At 34.0% G+C, this 18,140-nt stretch overlaps 1 long non-coding RNA gene across 2 annotated transcripts in view; it reads right to left on the bottom strand.

The window, feature by feature from the left end:
* LOC107034718 (uncharacterized) overlaps positions 1-18,140 on the bottom strand; it is a 76,475-nt gene that overhangs the window by 44,074 nt on the left and 14,261 nt on the right. The window contains exon 3 of one of the 2 annotated variants that reach the window (XR_012075779.1): positions 8,658-8,812. The exons of the other annotated variant lie outside the window; for it this stretch is intronic. This is a non-coding gene — a long non-coding RNA (uncharacterized lncRNA). Of the gene's footprint in view, positions 1-8,657; positions 8,813-18,140 lie in introns of those variants that run through there. 2 annotated transcript variants of the gene reach the window in all.

The raw sequence follows: 18,140 nt of genomic DNA, 5'->3' as shown, positions 1-18,140 counted from the left end.
ATTTTTAAGATCTACTCTCTTAGCAACTTGCAAATATACAATACAGTATTATTAACAATAGTCAGCATGCTGTACATTATACCCCAAAACTTACTTATTTTTTAACCAAAAGTTGGACCTTTTGATCCCCTTCACCGATTTTGCCCACCCTTACCTTCCTGCCTCTAGCAACCAACAATCTGCCCTCTATGAGTTCAGTTTTTTTTAATTCCACATATAAATGAGATCATGTGGCATTTGTCTTTCTCTGACTTACATCACTTAATGTAATACCCTCAAGATCCATCCATGTTGTCACAAATGGCAAGATTTCCTTCCTTTTTATGGGTGAATAATACTCCATTGTGTATAAATACCAGATTTTCTTTATCCTTTCATCCATTAATGGACATTTAGGAGGCACCCATGCTTTGGCTATTGCAAATAATGCTGCAATGGACATGGAGGTGCATATATCAAGTTAGTGTTATCACTCCCTTCAGATAAATACCTAGAAGCAGAACTGCTGGATCATATGGTAGCTAGATTTTTAATTTTTTAAGGAAACTCCATACTATTTTCCATAGTGGCTGCACGAATTTACATTCTTACCAACATTGCATAAGGGTTCCCTTTCCTCAACATCCTTTTTTATGTAAAAAACATAAAATAAAAATCATTGATATTAAATTTCCTTTGAAAACATAAAATGTTCTATATGTTGGACATTTAGACTATTTTCTATGTTCTTTTTTTAATTAAAGTATAGTTGATTTATAATGTGTTAGTTTCAGGTATACAGCAAAATGATTCAATTGGACATATATATATTCTTCTTCAGATTCTTGTCCATTATAGGTTATTCCAAGTATTGAATATAGTTCCCTGTGCTATATAGTAGTTCCTTGTTCCTCCACATTCTTGCCAACTTGTTATTTCTTGTCTTTTTGATAATAGCCATCCCAACAGGGGTGAGATGATATTTCACTGTGGTTTTGATTTGCATTTCCCTGATGATTAGTGATGTTGAGCACCTTTCATATACTTGTTGGCCATCTGTATGTCTTCTTTGGAAAAATGTCTTTTCAGATATTCTGCCCATTTTTTTTAAACTGGATTGCTTGTTTGTTTTGGATTTTGTTTGTTCTTTGCTATTGACTTGTATGAGTTTTTTTATATACTTTGGATATTAACCCCTTATCAGATATATGATTTGTAAATATGGTTTCCTTTACTGTGCTAAAAATAAATTTTAGAGCTAGTAAGTGAATTCTATGAAGTGGGTCTATATACGAAAAACACAAAAACCAATAGTTTTCCTTTACAAATAAAAAAATTAGTTGGAAAATAAAATTGTTGGAAATAAGTTGGAAAAGATCTAATTTATACTAGCAACAAAATTTGTGAGTGCTTCAGTATGGTTTTAGCAAGAAAGTAATAAAAAGTATAAGAAGAAACCTATATAGTCTCACTAAAGAACATACAGGAACATACATACCATTTTCCTAGATGGAAAGACTTAACCCTATTCAGATATAAAGGATTTATATTATTAAGTAAACTTAGTAATATTCCGAAGAGAAGTTTGACTTTATTTTCTTTTTGAAACCTGACAAGTGGATACAAAGTTAAGAGAATTTTGAAAAGAATAATGAGAAGGGATGTGGCCCACCAGATATTAAGATGTATGTCATGATTATTGTAAATTTAAAGTCTCATACACATACAAGAATTGAGTAGTAGGTAAGTGGACTAGAATAAAGTTCAGAATTAATGCAAGGTATATATTCGAATCTATATATGATAAATTTGGCATTTCACATCAGTGAGGAAAGGATGTTTTTATTCAATTAATAGTAATAAGACAATTAGCTGTCACATGAAAAAGAATAGCTGAATTATTATATCACACTTACACCATAATAAATGACAGGTCATTTAAGATATAAATGTGAAAACAACACACCTGTAATTATACTAGAAAAAAATATGGGAGAAAAATCTTAGTAATGGAAGCATACAAGTCAAAATAAGTCAGATACCATTCTTCATCTACCAGCTTTGGAAAATTAAAAAAAGATTAGGGTTGATTTAAAAGTGGAGAAGCAGACATGATCCTATATTGTTGTGGGAAATATAAATTGTTTAAAATGCACATACTCTATAATCCAGCAATCATACTTATAATAATCTATTTTTTTGAAAATAATGACAAGAATATCAGTCAAAAATTTGCTTACAATAATAAAACACTGGAAGCAACTGAAAAATCCACCAGGGAGTAATCAAACAAATCCTAACTTTAGAATAGAATACCGTTCAGTCATTAAAAAGAATGAGGTGGATAACCTGGAAATAGGTCCTGAATGTACTGTTAAATACTAAGAACAATCCTTCAACTGTTACACAGAGCATGGTTCTGTTGACATGATTAGCTGGTTACAGCAAGGCGAGCATGGAGACTGACTCCGCAACCCACTGCCCCTATGCACCATGCCCCTGTGGTTATGGTAAGGTTTGGAACGAACAGCGTGCGGGGCAAAGAGACACGATGCTATCCCAAATAGGTGATGACACCGCGGAGAACAAGGCAGATGTTAGAGCCAGAAAACCAGGTGCTGAGACATTATTCTCATCTCTTCACTCTAACTGAAAACAGGTGAAGTATTAGCCCTTCCTCTCAGGCTGGCTACTGATAGTTTAGTTGGAATTCTTAACCATATGGATGAGTTTTGAATGAAAACCAACACCATGAGAAAAAAACACACAAACACAAAAGGAATTGATGTGTGAGTAAAAATAATTATTTATGCAATCAGAAAAGATACTTGCACTAAAAATTAATTATCCTTAGTGTGATACAGGTATGTCATCTAGGATGTATGGAGAGAAGATTCTAAAAAGTTTTTAAAGAGCAATGTATGTTTGTTGAAATTAAACAAAAACAAATCTTGATATATAGCCTTAACAGCCATAGTTGAAGAGTAAATCAGTGAACTGGAAGAGAAGATGGGAGAATTTTCCCAGAACAAATCACAAATGCATGAAGTTTAAAAATAGAAAACGATCATCATTAAGAGACGGGGAGGAAAATTCCCAAGAGGCCAACACCCATCTGATTTCTAGAAGAAAACACTGGAGAGAATAAAAAGAAAGCCACTCAATAAAAAGTCTGGAAGGGTATAATCACAAAATAATTTACAGTGATTACAGTGGAGTGGAGTTGAAAGAGAATGGGAGTAGGTAAATCAAAGTTTTTAACAATTAAAAGTGCAAAGTGATTTTAAAAATTTTTGGTGTAATAATACTATGTGTATAGAAGGTGTGGCCCAGTTATTCACAGAAAAAAATATTTCTATTATCTTAAACAATCTTACAGTTATCTTTCTAGGGAGCCCATATCAGGTAGATCTTTGTTAACCATTAGAATCACTATTCTGTTGTCCAAAGGAAGCAAAAACCAAGTAAGCAGAACACATTTCAAAATTCCATTTTAATGACTTACTCTGTCTTTTATACTATCAGCCTAATAAACTTATTACCATAATTCTACCCCTACTGGTTTCAGTAAAACAGGTGACAAGTGTAACACAAAGACTTTTTGCTTCACTCTACTACAATCATTCTCATGCCTACTTGATTTGTTTGGTGATAATCACAAATAGATGTAACGTGAGAGGCCAAGTCATCATAACAAGAAGTGGTATCGTGAAGAGATTATCTGGATGATTCCGAGAGACCTCCTACTTATCATCGTGGGCATTTATTCCAAATGATTGATTTGTTAATATACTATAACCATTTTCTAGTTATTTTCAATTCTTACAGCTCTAGTCTTATCTTAAATGGAGGATGAGAATCTCATTGTCTTCTTAGATAACCACAAGTCATATCCAGACAAAGAAATACTGAAGAGGGCTTCCCTTCCATCTGACTAATGAGAGGACGAGGATTTTTATGGTGTCTTAGTTGAGAGGGGCATCAGGTAGGGCTCCATGTAATTTCATCTGCCCCTTCTACCACTTATCTATCTTTGCTTCAAAATTCTATTTTGGGGTTCACAAGTCAAATATGACATTATCACCTCATGCCAAACAGGAATACCACAATTTTTCCATATCTATTTATTGAGTGGGGGGAAAAACTACATGGTATCCAAGACAACTGGTGTCAGGATGTAGTGACCAGAACAGACATAGACAACAGAATCACCATCAGCAGTGCTGATGGCAGAAGTGAGCGAGCACAGAAAACAATGCCCCTTCAATTTTGGGTCTAGTAAGAGGCTAAAGTTTGGCCTTTCCATAAGGTAAGTAAATATTAGAAGAGGCCTGGCTTGCAGGTGAAAACTGCTAGAAGTTTAAATGAGCTGAAACAATTTTTGAAATTACAAATAACGAGGGAGCCAAGAATCATGACAATTCTGCAGGTGAAAGAATCCAAGGTAAAGAATGAATTATTCCAAAAGTTATTTCAAAAGCAGTTTTTTAGCACTGTCAGTTCCTTAGCAACTTCCTGAAAGAACTGCCTGTGCTAATGTATGCACGGGCTGCAAACCTCACCCAGCTTTCCACAGTCGTTTTACCTCTGTTTCCCTCCTGTCATGAAGACATGATCCCCCGAGTGACATTTACCAACATCGCCAAAACTAAATAAAACACAAACACAAGTAAGTAATGTCAATCTTCAAGTGCTGGGAACTGTGATAGGAATTTTAGTTTTCATTGCTTTTTCCTTAAAACAACTCCAAAGCCTCAGTTCTGTCATTGTTAGGTTTTAGAGGTTTAGTCCTGTTAGCAGGAAAACCATCCGTCCTGCTGTTCCCCTGCGGGCGATGGAACACTGCGAAGCTCTATTATCTTGAAAGCACTTCTTTGGTAATTCTCAAGACCTCATTTCTCAATCCAGCAGTGTGGGTGAGCAACTGCATGTGTTCTTCAGAATCAGAATTACTGTCCACAGGGAATCTGGCTCTCCCGGTGCCATTTACGTCCATTGCTGTGTACTTTGAGACAGAACATTTGGGACATGACCCAAGTAAAATATCACGTATCTCAGGAAAAGCTTTTGCTTATCCAAAGGCAGTTGTGGTAAAAAGAGCCAGTCCTGGTCTCCTTAAATATCTTTGTGCCATTTCTCCATCCAGATGTTGGATGTTGTCCTCTGTCACCCATCAGAAGTCCAGTGGTCTTTCTCCCCTTCTATCATCATCACTTCAAAAACTGATTTTATATAATCATTGACACTTGACTATGGATGGCTTTAATCATTGCAATTGTTCCTGGGAAATCTGCATTTAAGCCTTATTTCTGATTGTGTACAAATTATGTAAAGAATATCCTGTCTTTCATTAAATTAAGTTTAGGCATCATATAAAACTCGGCAAATAGGAATTCTCCATCGTATTCCATGATCTTTTCTCTTGTGTGAGGGAGAAACTATGCAGAAGCCTGACCAGACTCCAGAGGGATGGAGGGAGTCCCAAGCTGACTGAAAGCAGAGTATTGTGAGTTGAGGCAGCACCCTTAGCTCCAGCGCCCAGGTCCACCCACTCAAGCTCTACTCTTCACGCCCTTTGCTTCCTTTCCTCTAGTGATCCATTATGATTCTCTTCCTTGAGAACCTAAGATCTCAGTGATCAAAGCCCATTTACCAGGTCTTTCTTCTCTCTTTCATGTTTATCTAAAATTCCAGGTACTTAGCACCATGTCCACAGGCCCAGAAGTTCTACTTCCTTAAAACTTCTTTTTAAAAATTACTCAAGCTGAAATTTCTGAGTGTGGAAAAGGGTCAAGCAGATTTCAGAATAAGAACAGTGAAATGAATAAGAAGAGGAAGAGAGGAATACTAGTGACCTCAAACCTGAAAACTGAATATATTCCTCCTCCTGCCTTCTATCCGACCCCCTCCCCACCTTGAAGGGCCAGAGACAACCCGGAGCAGGAGGCAGCAAAGCTCCAAGCCGGGAAGGAGAGAAAAATCCAAGAAGAAAGCTGTTACCTCTTCCACGTTGTGGCTTCCAAGCACAGCAGGAAACAGAGCAGAGAGAAGTTATTTCACTATAAATGGAGAATTTGTACCAATATACTGGATTGAATCTAGCACTTAAAATGAGATTTTTTTTTAGTTTGAAAGTGATTAGAGTTCTTTTATAATCAGAAAGAATAGAAGAGTTATGAGAGAAGTCCAAGATATCCGATAGGGTGAAAAGTACAATTACTTCGCCAAGCAGTTTGAAGGGGCAGTAGGAGAAACAGTAGTAGTGTCTTCGGCATGCACCCTAAGGACAGGTGCACACCGCCATACTTTGACATAAGCTGTATTTAGTCTGTTTTCATTTAGGAGGAACAATATTTGAGGCAGAATTGTCTATGAAGATGACAATGGCACTAATGTTTATGTCCTTTGGTTTATCACCGGCTTTGGAGAAAGCAAGTGCAATCCAGAGACCAGTGTGTTGGGTATACTGAATAATAAAAAGTCGAACAGTGTTTAGTACAATAATGAGTGACACCAATAATTCATGTTAAAGCTTGATGCAAGAACAAAATTTTTAAAAAAACAATATTAGAAACCTTTTATTGTAAAAACTTTATACCCAGTCCAGGGTGGAAATAGCTTTGAGCTGATAAGGAAAAGTCCCTGGGGAGCCGCTGTAGGCTTAGATGAGGAGAGAGAGTTATGAGGCATTTGAGAATTAGCATCTTTTCTCTCTAATGAATTACAGAAGAGGAGACTGTCAGTAGAATTATTTATGAGAATGGCCACAACATAGCTGCTATCAGAAGTACAGGCTGTACAAATAATCACCTGTTATGTAGAAAATGTAGAAATCAACCTAAACATATTTGTTATACTTTATGCTTTACACTTTACCCTAAATTAATTTAAAAGTACACGCATATGATTTACAAACAATACAAACAAGCCTATACTTGGGGGTGCTTCTCAAAATATTACTGGTAAGTGTGTGCCATAAAAATATTTGGTGACCACTGATGAGGTGGACCAGACCTTCAGCTGGGAGAGGATTGGCCTCAGGTCTCCATTCTGTCCTGTTAGCTTTACGACATTGAGCACATCTCTGTACTAGTTTCCCCGTCTGCAAGTAAGAATTAATGATAACTATACCACATTTGTAAAGGCAAATTTCAAAACTGAGAAGTAATTGAAATATAAAATGTCTCACTAAATGGCATTTCCTCAAATTTTGCAGTTTTAGGCAAAAGCTTTGTCATCTATCAGAAACTAGGGTAGATTTTGTCATAAGCTTTTTTATATTTTTGGAAAGCAAACCTCAAATTAAGTTTATTCTGGAAAGCTAATTAAACTACATTAACAATGCCCATATCATCCCTCACAAAGTTTTAGAGGTACTATAACTTTTTCTTTAATATTATCATCAGCACTTCTCTCAAAATGTCATAATCCTTAGGTTTAAAGTCTAAGTTTGTTTTTTTAATAGACTTAATTTTTTAAAATAGACACAGACTTACAGAAATATTAAGAAAAACAGTACATAGATTCAGACTCAATTTTTCCTTGTATTAATGTCTTACTTTAGTACAGTACATTTGTTGCAATTACTCAACCAACACCTAATGCCCTGGGATGAGCTCCAGGATCCCATCCAGGATGCCACATTACATTTAGCTGTTAGGTCTCCTTAGGCTCCTGTTGTTTCTGCCTGACAACATAGACAGCTTTAAGGAGTATTGGTCAGAATTTGTAGGATACTCCTCTACTGGAATTTGGTTATTTTTCTCATGATTATACTGGAGTTATGGGTCTGGGGAGAATACCCCAGAGGTAAAGTGCCATTTTCATCATAGAATATCAAGGGTACACACTATCAACATGATTTATGACTGTTGGTATTGGTCTCAATCACCTGGCTGACTCGGTGTTGATCTTAATCACCAGGCTTCTCCACTGTGAAGTTACTCTTTGTCCCCACTTTGCATACTGTCCTCTTTGGAAGGAAGTCACTGTGAGCCCACACTTAATGATGGGGAGTTATGCTCCCTCTCCTTGAGGGCAGAGTAGCTACATAAATAGTTGGAGTTCTTGTACATAGGAGATTTGTTCCTTCTCCTACAATTATTTATTTATTCATTTAGCATTATTATACCAGTATGGTCTCATAAAAATTTATTTTATACATTGTGTTATAATCCAATGTTACTTCATTTTCTTACTTAAATTGTTTCAGTTTTGGCCATCAAGAGTTCTTTCAGTTGGTTCCTCGGTCCCTTTGACACATTCCCATCAATATGGGTTTTGTTTGTTTCTTTGTGAGTATTTCTGTGGTTTCTGATACTACAAAATGGTTCATACTCATCTTGTATATTTCCTACTCCAGTTCTAGAATCAATCATTTCTCCAAGGAGTCCTGATTATCATAAGCTTTTTGTGCCATCATGAAAATATGCAATGTTACCTTATGCATCCTAAAAATATCATTGAACCTACAACAAAACCAAATGCAATAAGATTTTTATAATTTATCATGTTATATTAAAAAAGGTGAAATGGGGAGTATCTGAAAATAAAGGCACTGGAAATGTGAAGAGACTGTAATTGTAGAAACAAAATGATGACATTTGAAGAGTTTAATCATACAGACTTTATCAATATTTTACCAGTAATAATCGCACAAAAGATAAAGGTCAGAAAAATCCATTCTTTAATCCTCAGGCACTGGTTCTGACTTGAAACATCAAATATACTAATGAAGAATTATACACCAAAACTGAGTAAGTAGTTTTAAAATTTATGATGTTAGAGTTCTACATCGTCAGCTAATGGGATTCCACCAATTCGTAGGAAATATCTAGAGGCAGAAAAAGAAAAACAAACAAGCAGGACATAAAACATTTAAAACAAGAGTGGAATTTTAGGACTGAAAGGACATTAGCAGTCATCTAATCTGGATTAGTTTGCTAGGGTTTCCATAACAAACTACCACAGACTAGGTTGCTTACACAAAAGAAATTTAATTTCTCACTGTCTAGAGGCTCAAAGTCCAGGATCAACATTTGGGCAGGTTTGGTCTCTTCTGAGACCTCTCTGTGGCTTGCACATAGTTGCCTTCTTGCTGTGTCCCTCCCATGGTCTTTTTCAGTGCTCACGCATCCCTGGTATCTCTATGTGTCCAAATTTCCTCTTCTTGCAAGGATATCAATCAGATTGAATCAGGGCCCATGTTAATGGCCTCATTTTAGGGTAATCATCTCTTTAAAGGCCTATCTCCAAATATAGTCACATTCTGAGGTACTGAGTATTAGAGTTTCAACATATGAGTTTTGGGGGAAAAGCAATTCAGTCCATTACATAATCCAAACTAATTATTTTACAAATAAGAAAACCAAGATACAGCAGAGTAAAAGGACTCATCTAGGAATAAAAAAAGTTAGGATTGGAAAACAATTTCTTCTCCCAAGACACACCTTTTTGTGCACTATACTGTCCCTAGAAGAAAGTATTCTAGTATTGAAAGGTCTAAAAACATACAACGATACAGGACATGAAAAATTCCTTGTATTAATATTCCCTCTTGTTTTATAAACTTTGTGAGGGAATATGTGAACAAATCCAAGAAAAGTTAATTTACAGGAAACTCAAGTCATAATCTAGGCTCATTTCTGTTTGATTAATTAAAATTTTAAATAATGAAGTAACTCCAAAGTACAGAAAACAATATCATGCCCTTCACATAAATATAACAGATTAGCACATTTGATCTATTTATTTTAGGTCTTTTTTTAATAGAAAATTATAGATATTGTAAAAATCCCATCCTCTTCCATTCAAGATTTACTATCCTGGTTTTGGTGTATATTATTCTCATGAATAATTTTTGTAATTGTATTACACATGTATATGTATATTAACAATATATACTATTGTTTGTTTTAAATTTTACAAAAGTGGTATCACACTATATTTTACTCATTACATTTGTAACAAATTTATATGCTGAGATAGTTTTATATATTCACTTATTTTAATCAAGAAATTATATTACATTGTAAAAATAGAACATAAAATGTATATCTCCATTGAGTGACAGGTTTTTCCATTTCTTTTTCTATTGTATATAGTCTATACTTGAATTTTTGGGAAAATATTTGGGGAAATGTTTCTAGGTTGTTGACAAAGATATGAAATTACTGGTTTAATACTATGCACATCTTCAGCTTTCCTAGAATTGCCAAATTGCTCTCCCAAGTATATCAGTATGTACACCCACCAGAAATCCCTCAGAGCTCCTAGAAACTGATGTCTTGCCAAAATTTGTGGTACCTGACCAGTTAATGTTGTCCATCTGATGGGTGTGAAATGATATTTCACTTTGATTTAATTTGCACTTCCCTAATCTATTAGTTAGCCTGAACAGCTTTTCAGCTTGATGGTCACTGGCTAATAGTTGCCTATTTGTGTATTTTGCCTATTTGTGCCTGAATTGTTTGTGCTTTTTTTCTTTAATTAATTTTCAGAAATTCTTTATAGAGTTTGAATACTAATCCATTGTTGGTTACGTGGCTGTGAATCTTGTCACATGTATTTTCACATTTTTAGTTAACCCAATTGATAAATTGTTTTTTTTTTATTTTTTTCTTGAGGTAGAAAGTAGCATTAAAGTATACAAATCTTGAGTGTGCAGATCAATGAATTTTTACTTATCTATATACCTGTGTACTCACTATACTCATCAAGGTAGAGAACATTTCCAGCACCCTAGCCAGTTTCCTTGTGTATTCTCCCTGTGAATTCTTTCTGTAAAAGTACCATGACAGATTAGTCTTGCCTGCTCTCAAATATCATATGAGAAACGTACAATGTCTATTCATGTATCTAGTTTCTTTTGCTCAGCATTTTGTGAGATTCATCCATGTTGTGAGTAGCAAAACTTCATTCTTTACCATAATTCATTAATTCTCACATCGGTGGCCATTCGAGTTGTTTCTAGTGAGGGGAACACTAGAACTATGAATAAAAGTGCTGCAAAAATTCCTTAATGTGTAGATTTGATTGATCATAGGCTACATAGGCATTTGTTTAGAACTGGTAGAAACTAACAAGAAGTTTCACAAAGTAGTTATCTCAATTTACACTCCCACCAGCAGTGTATGAGTGTTCCAAATACTCCACACCAATATCAGCACTTGGTTATGTCAGTCTTTTTAATTGTAGACACTCTAGTGGAAGAAAAGAGCTATCTAATTGTGATTTTAATGTTTGCATTTCCTCAATGGCGTTGAGCACATTTGTTTACCTGCTACTCCTCTAAAGTTTCTGTTTATCTTGTTTACAAAAGTATTTCCTCTCCAAGAACATAAAGGCATGTTCTTTAAAAATGTTTACATTTTCTTTATATTTAGTATATAATGTATTTGGAATATATATATTTTATATGGTGAGATACAAGTGTCTAGTTTTATAGATTTCCATAGGTATTGCTATGGAAATATCACAGTACCATTTATTGAATAGTCCATCCTGGTTCTACTAATTTGGTAATGCCTTCTTTGTCTTGCTTACAACAGCTTTTATAATAATGTGTGGTAATTAAAACAATGTCAGAGACAGACCAAAAAAAGAAAAAAGAAGAAAACATTAGAACATATATAAATAAACCTACATGGATCTGAGAACTTGGTATATGACTTTTGATGATCTTTATTATTCATTTGTTTCTATTTAATTTCATTAATTTTCTAATCTTTTTTATATCCTTTGAGGCTGCCTTCTATTTTTATTCCTCCTCTAAGTTCTATAGTTGAATGCCTCACTCATTATTTATCACACTGACTTCTCTTCAAATGAATTTAAGTTTATACATTTCTTTTAACTACTGCTTGAGCAGCATCTGATAAGTTTTGTTATATAATGTGTTCATTGCTACCTAGTACTAAATATTTTCTAATTTACATTTTAATTTCTCCTTTGGCTCATGAATAATTTAGAAATATATTGTGCTAATTTCCTAATGTATAAGGAATTATGATTACATTTCTGTATTATGTATATTAATTTTTATTTATTTCATTATTTTTATTTGTTTACCTGGTCAGGGGATGTTGCATGCATAATACTGATGCACTTTCATCTTTGAGACTTTTTTCAGGGTGAGAACATAATTAATTTTGTTACATCCCATGTGTTCTTGAAAAGGATATATATTTTATAAATATTGGGTAAGGGTCTGTAAAAGTCCATGGGTTAAGAAGGTTAACTGAAATGCTTAAGTCTTCTACAGTCTTATTAATATTTCATTGATATAATATTAACTGAATGGGGCTTAAAAGTCCTTACTATATTTGAAACAAAAATGGACATAAATACATATAATTTGAGGCTATGTTATTATTGCATACTAGTTCAAGATTATTATATTCTTCTAATGAATTTTTTGTTAATCTATCTGTTATTCTCATAAACAAGTGAGGCATTTTTTCCCTAGGCATTTTCTATTTGGTTCTTTTTAAAAACATTTTTTTCTTATTGTTTCAATTTCTTCTTTTCTGCCTTCAAAAAAAAATTTAGTCTTTCAGATTGTTCTACAAAGTTCTGGAGGTTCTACTTCTGTTTATCATCTCCCGTGTTTTGCCATTTTTGTGTGGATTTCTCTGTGACCTCAAATATGTAGTCTCATTCCAGTGTGATTTTGCAAAGGCTTCTGCAAGAGATTCAAGAGTATCCCCAACCTGTGGCCAATTTTTATGTTAATCTCTCAGTCTGGAGTTTCAGGGTCAGCAATAAAGTATAAATTTGGCTCCCTAACTTGTAAAGTGAAGAAGGAGAGATTTTGATTTCTCAGAAAAGACCACTGCTGTTGTGTTTCACTTTTTTTCCTTCACTTAGGTCTTAGAGAAAGCTCCCTTGTTGCTGGATATGGATTTTTTTTTCCCCTTAGTATATTATTTCTCTCAATAGTATAGCTCTTCAAGAATCTTAGCTTTTGTATTGCTCTTGGCTCTTAAGGCCCATAAAATCCCAGGTCTCATGACCAGCCCTTATATGAGTCTTAAAATCCAACTCCTTGGTTACCAGGACTGAGATTTCCATAAATGGCATGATGAATTAGTGCAGTGAGCATTTCAGGGACCAGTTGCCTCTATTTTTGGCACCCTGGCATTTCCTTTTTTTCTTTTGAGCTCATTTGTGCATTTAAAAATTACTATATTTTATCCATGTTTGCTGCAAGAGGATAATCACATATTTGTTTATTTGTTTTAATCAGGCATCCTGCTGGAAACATCCTCTTTAACTGTTATATATGGACATTTAAGAGGAATACCTATTAATTCCCTATTTCCACACTGAAATACAGACTGTTATAACTTGGAGAAGGGATTTTATGGAGGAAAAGAACAGGAGTTGGGGAAATTGTCTACAAAATATTTTCCAAATGATGTAATATAGAAAACTGTTCAAAATATGTTTTGTCCCAATACTGCCTTCACACTCAAAGTGATACAAATATTGGACTCATTATTTAAATATATTTATATAAATATTAATTTATGCAGACAGAATATAAACATATAGTTACACATTATTGGTTCAGTGCCCTGATTATTTAATTGCTTTCAAGTACACATGATATGTGTTCTATGATTCCATTTTACCATGTTCCTGAAAGATGCCGTTAAAAAAAGTAAACCAAAAACACTATAGAAAATATATTTGCAAAAAAGAGTAAAAATCAGTCACATTTTCTCTTCATTATTTCAATTACAAATTTTCAAAACATTAACAAGATTTTATTCTCCTGCAATGTGTTATTAAGAAGACGTGTGAAATCAGAGTTATAAAGGAGGAGAGAGCAAATTTTTCTTGGATGGTTAACTCTATCTTGCTTGCAGGCAGACAAAGGAATATATGGCCCAAATGAGATTTTAAGCACTCCTAGATTTTTGACTCTTAAATCTTTTCTAATATTTTCTAACAACTCATTCAACTGTTTCAGTTGCTATTTCTTAAATAATATTGCATATTGTAAGAAAAGGAATTTGTTTCAAAATTATTGAGTAATCTGTTTCATAAAATAGTTTGAGCTTCACATAAGGAAGATAATATTCATCTTGATTCCTTTTTCTATTATTGGTACCTGATTTCCACTAATCCACAGGCAAACTTCAACCCAGTTCTCCTGCAGTACATATCTGACAAATGATTACATGAAGTTAAGGCCCTGACAATAGGAACACAACAAACTCCTAACTGGACTATGAAGTCCATCTCCTTGACTTCATTAACATTGTATTCTAACTTTAAAACATGTTCAGCTGTGACTTCTGGAACAACTTACGGTGCACTAAGAAAGCCTGTGTGAATTAGATCATTCTCAGCTGAACAGGGAAAGCAAAAAGACTCAAAATTACATTTACTCTAACAAATAAGTCTTCACACTAATCACCTAGATAACCACAAGTCACATGTCAGTATAAGTCGGGGAGATATTTAGATGGTGAGGCATTGCAGAGATTAACAGTTGGACTGCCCTAGAAGAACCATTCAGCAAACATAAGCATGATCCCACATGCATTGTCAGAGTGTGTCTCAAGCTCTTTTCAGATGTATTTTCAAAATAAGATAAATTAGATGGTGGAAAATGAACAATCTTTATAAATGGAAATTTATCATCACGATCTAAAGCCTTTACAATAAAATTTGCCTAAAACACATTTTACAAATGTTCATTTCCTCAGTGTTCCTATAAGTTCAATAAACAGTATGATTGCATCTCCCTCATAGAAAAAGTAATAATTCATGAAGAAGGCAAAGAAATTAGAACCACCGAAATTTGCCAACTATTTCAAATCAGATGATAATCATTCTTATTCAGTGATTCACAAATGATTTCCTGGCACAGTCCACATGACCTAAATCAGCCTCTGCACCTATTTACATAGGCATATATACACACAGAATAAATGACAAAGGGAAGGGAAAGTTATGATTCTAGAAGATCACACACACACACACCCCCCTCTCTTCACCAAAGATTAACTGGAACTGATAAGTGATGAGAGCCGTAGTAAAGAAGTCACGAGAAAAGGAAGTACAAACTGTTAAAAAGAAGAAAAAGCAGGTGGGCAATTTTAGGAAAGTGCTTAGTTCCACTAAGAATTAGTGTTTCCTAACTCCACATAAAGGAATGCATATTTGTGACTCTGTGTATATTTACAAGAAAGGATTAATACATTACATATTGTTTTTATTTTCATCTAATTTTAATTTATCACTATATCATGATTATTTTTCAATGTCAAGAAATAGCCTTGCACAACTTCATTTTTAATTGTTCATTTGTATTCTATTAGATTAATATGGCATAATATAATTAATCCATCAACCCTCCATTGCTAGATATTCCATTTTAAAGTATTCTGTGTTCATTTGTCCCTTTTTTATGTTTGGTTTTCACAAATTCATTCCCTCTCCCAAACAGCACCCTAATTTCCAACTAGGGAAGTAACTCTTTTCCATTGGTATAAGTCTTGGGTGAGAAAAATTCTAGGAGACTGTCTTCCATGACAGAAGCCAAAAGAAAGAAATTATCTTTCCAGGTTCAACAGCCAGGTGTTGGCATGTGACCTAAATCTGATCAGTTGGAGGCCCTCTCCTGGGACTTAGAATCTGGAGTTCTAAATCAAGTACAGAAAGAGTATGTTAGAGGTTATTCATCTCAACAGGAGTAGGGTCTGCTAGAGTTGTGATGGCATCTGGACCAGATCTGCTAGTTACAGGACAGTAACTCTGCTTCTTTCCTCTTCTTTCTTCATAATGTAATTCTTATTGGATCAGCCTCCCATTCTTCTGAAAAGTCCCAAGAAGCCTCACGGCAAATATTATAAAAGTCTCTAATAAAAACCTGTAGCTATATTCTGTACTTATCCTTTTTTTATTTCTTTACATCTTAGAAGTACTAAGCCAAAGAGCATGCAAAATTTTAATTAAAAAAATATAGTATCAGACTGTCTTCTAAAAATATAGCAAAGAGGTTAAGAATATTAGCTAACCTCTTATGGCAGAACTTCTTGCAACTTATCTCTAAGTCTCAGGTTATTCATTTTAGTATGAGATTCATCACAGCACCAATTAGGGTTATAGTGAGGAAAAACTGAGAGAATATATGCAAAGTTTAGCACATAATAAATTATCAATAAATGTTAGATTTTTATTTGAAAGAATGTAGAAATTACACTCCCTTTGGCAATGCCTAGGTATACTCATTTACTACTCCTCTGCTTTCTCTCTGCTCTCTCAGCCCCTTTTATCTACTCCTGTAGGTCCGGTCTGTGAAAATTCTTAGCAGGGGTCTTTTGCATAATTCTGGTTTCACTTTAGCCCTCTCTCTTACACACTGACAGATGACACAAAAGACAAACCAGAATTAGAAATCCCTCAATATAGACCTAAACTTTTAAGGAAAAAAATTCATTTTATATTCTAAGGTAACTGTCATATGCTATTGTTTAACTTTTAGTGTTTTTTTTTAAAGAGCAACTTTTCCAAACTTCCTTACCATTATTTTACAGTTTACTCTAATTATATATATAAAGATGTGATATCACAATCTTTTCAGTCCTGACGACTTCTAAAGGTCTTAATCTAACCCTCATTCTAAAAAATGGTACAAGAGAATTTACAGAAAGAAGGCAGAAGTTGGGCACTAAAAAATTAATTTTGGATACAACGTCTTAAAGAAAATAAAAAGTAGAGCCATGATTAAGGGGAGATATGAGGAATAAGGATATCTCCAAGTGGTGTGGAAGAAGAAAGAAAATTTAAATGTAAAAATTGAAGAGAATTTAGCGAGATGTAAAATAGGATCAATGTTAGAAAAGCCTTCAGAACCTCAACTGCGTTGTGTAACAGAGACACCTGCTGGTCATTATATATTTCACTGTTCAAACCTTCAAGTTACATTTGTTCTGTCACTCTACATATATCCTCTTCCCCTACATAGTCTCTAAACCATTAAAATTTCCCAGGATGAACATGATGAGATCTTCATATTAAAAAGATAATAATTAAATCAATGGGGTGTATTTTCTACTCTAAATCTGGGGAAAAATCTGGGCCACCAAGACAACTTTGCTAATGTCATTTTAATATAATTAAATTGAGCCTGCTTTGTGCAATGTAATAAGCTGCTAAAAGTTAAACCATACTGAACAACTCTCCTTTGCCAGAAAAAATAACTGTAAAAGTAAATAATAATAGTATGGTTAATGACAAAGATAAAAAGTTATATGATACATATATACATATATAATATATCTTAGACACCAGGTTAGGATTTTATCTTAGCAAAGGAATTAGAAGCCATAATTATGTAAAAATACTAACAATTTGTTTTATAATATTATGAACCATGAAAAGAAGCTGGTTTATTTTCTCTCACTGCTGTGCAATTCTCATGATAGATATCTCCATATCAATTACTGCAGTGCCTAAAAGTAATCAGATGTAAACATTAATCAGCTGATTGTGACTGACAAATTGGGACTTCTAATAGCCTAACAGAATGTTGACTCAGTGGGACTGTCTCCCTTTTCTTAAATAATTCAGATTAACTAAGATACTATAAATAAATACATTTTTGGCTAACAAAACATAATTTGCATTTTCTTGAGCACCCTCAAATTCCATGCTTTGAAAACAGAGACTTAAAAACTATTTCAAAAACCAAGAATGACAATCAGAATCTTAATTTGTATGTAGCATAAATTAACCCAGTAAGATAGATACTGTTCATAGCTAAAGTCACAAGGTGGACGAATATAAAAAGTGCTAATTATAATCGAATAGTTCATCAGTTAACATGTATCAATCCTCTGTGTTCAAGACTAAGGATTGTAAGAGATGCAGAACTCTAAGACAACCTATTTAGAAGGACTCTATATTCTGATTGAATAGACCACTTTATTTCACATGAAATAATAGTGTCAACAAAAGTCAGCATTCAATTATGAGCTAAATTAAGTGATGATGACCCGAAGTCATGTGAAAGTTCCTACATAAGTTTGGGATAGATAAAGACTAGTTTGGAAAATGTTTGTGGTGGAAACGAGCACTGAATATATGAATAGTGGGCTGGATTTGAGTAGGCAGAAATCTTAGTGAAAGGTGCTTCAGGCAAAGAG

Source organism: Vicugna pacos, chromosome 1 (genome assembly GCF_048564905.1).
Source record: "Vicugna pacos chromosome 1, VicPac4, whole genome shotgun sequence".
NCBI lineage: Eukaryota > Metazoa > Chordata > Mammalia > Artiodactyla > Camelidae > Vicugna > Vicugna pacos.
Note: the sequence above shows the minus strand (reverse complement) of the source record. Positions and strands in the feature narration are given on the sequence as shown.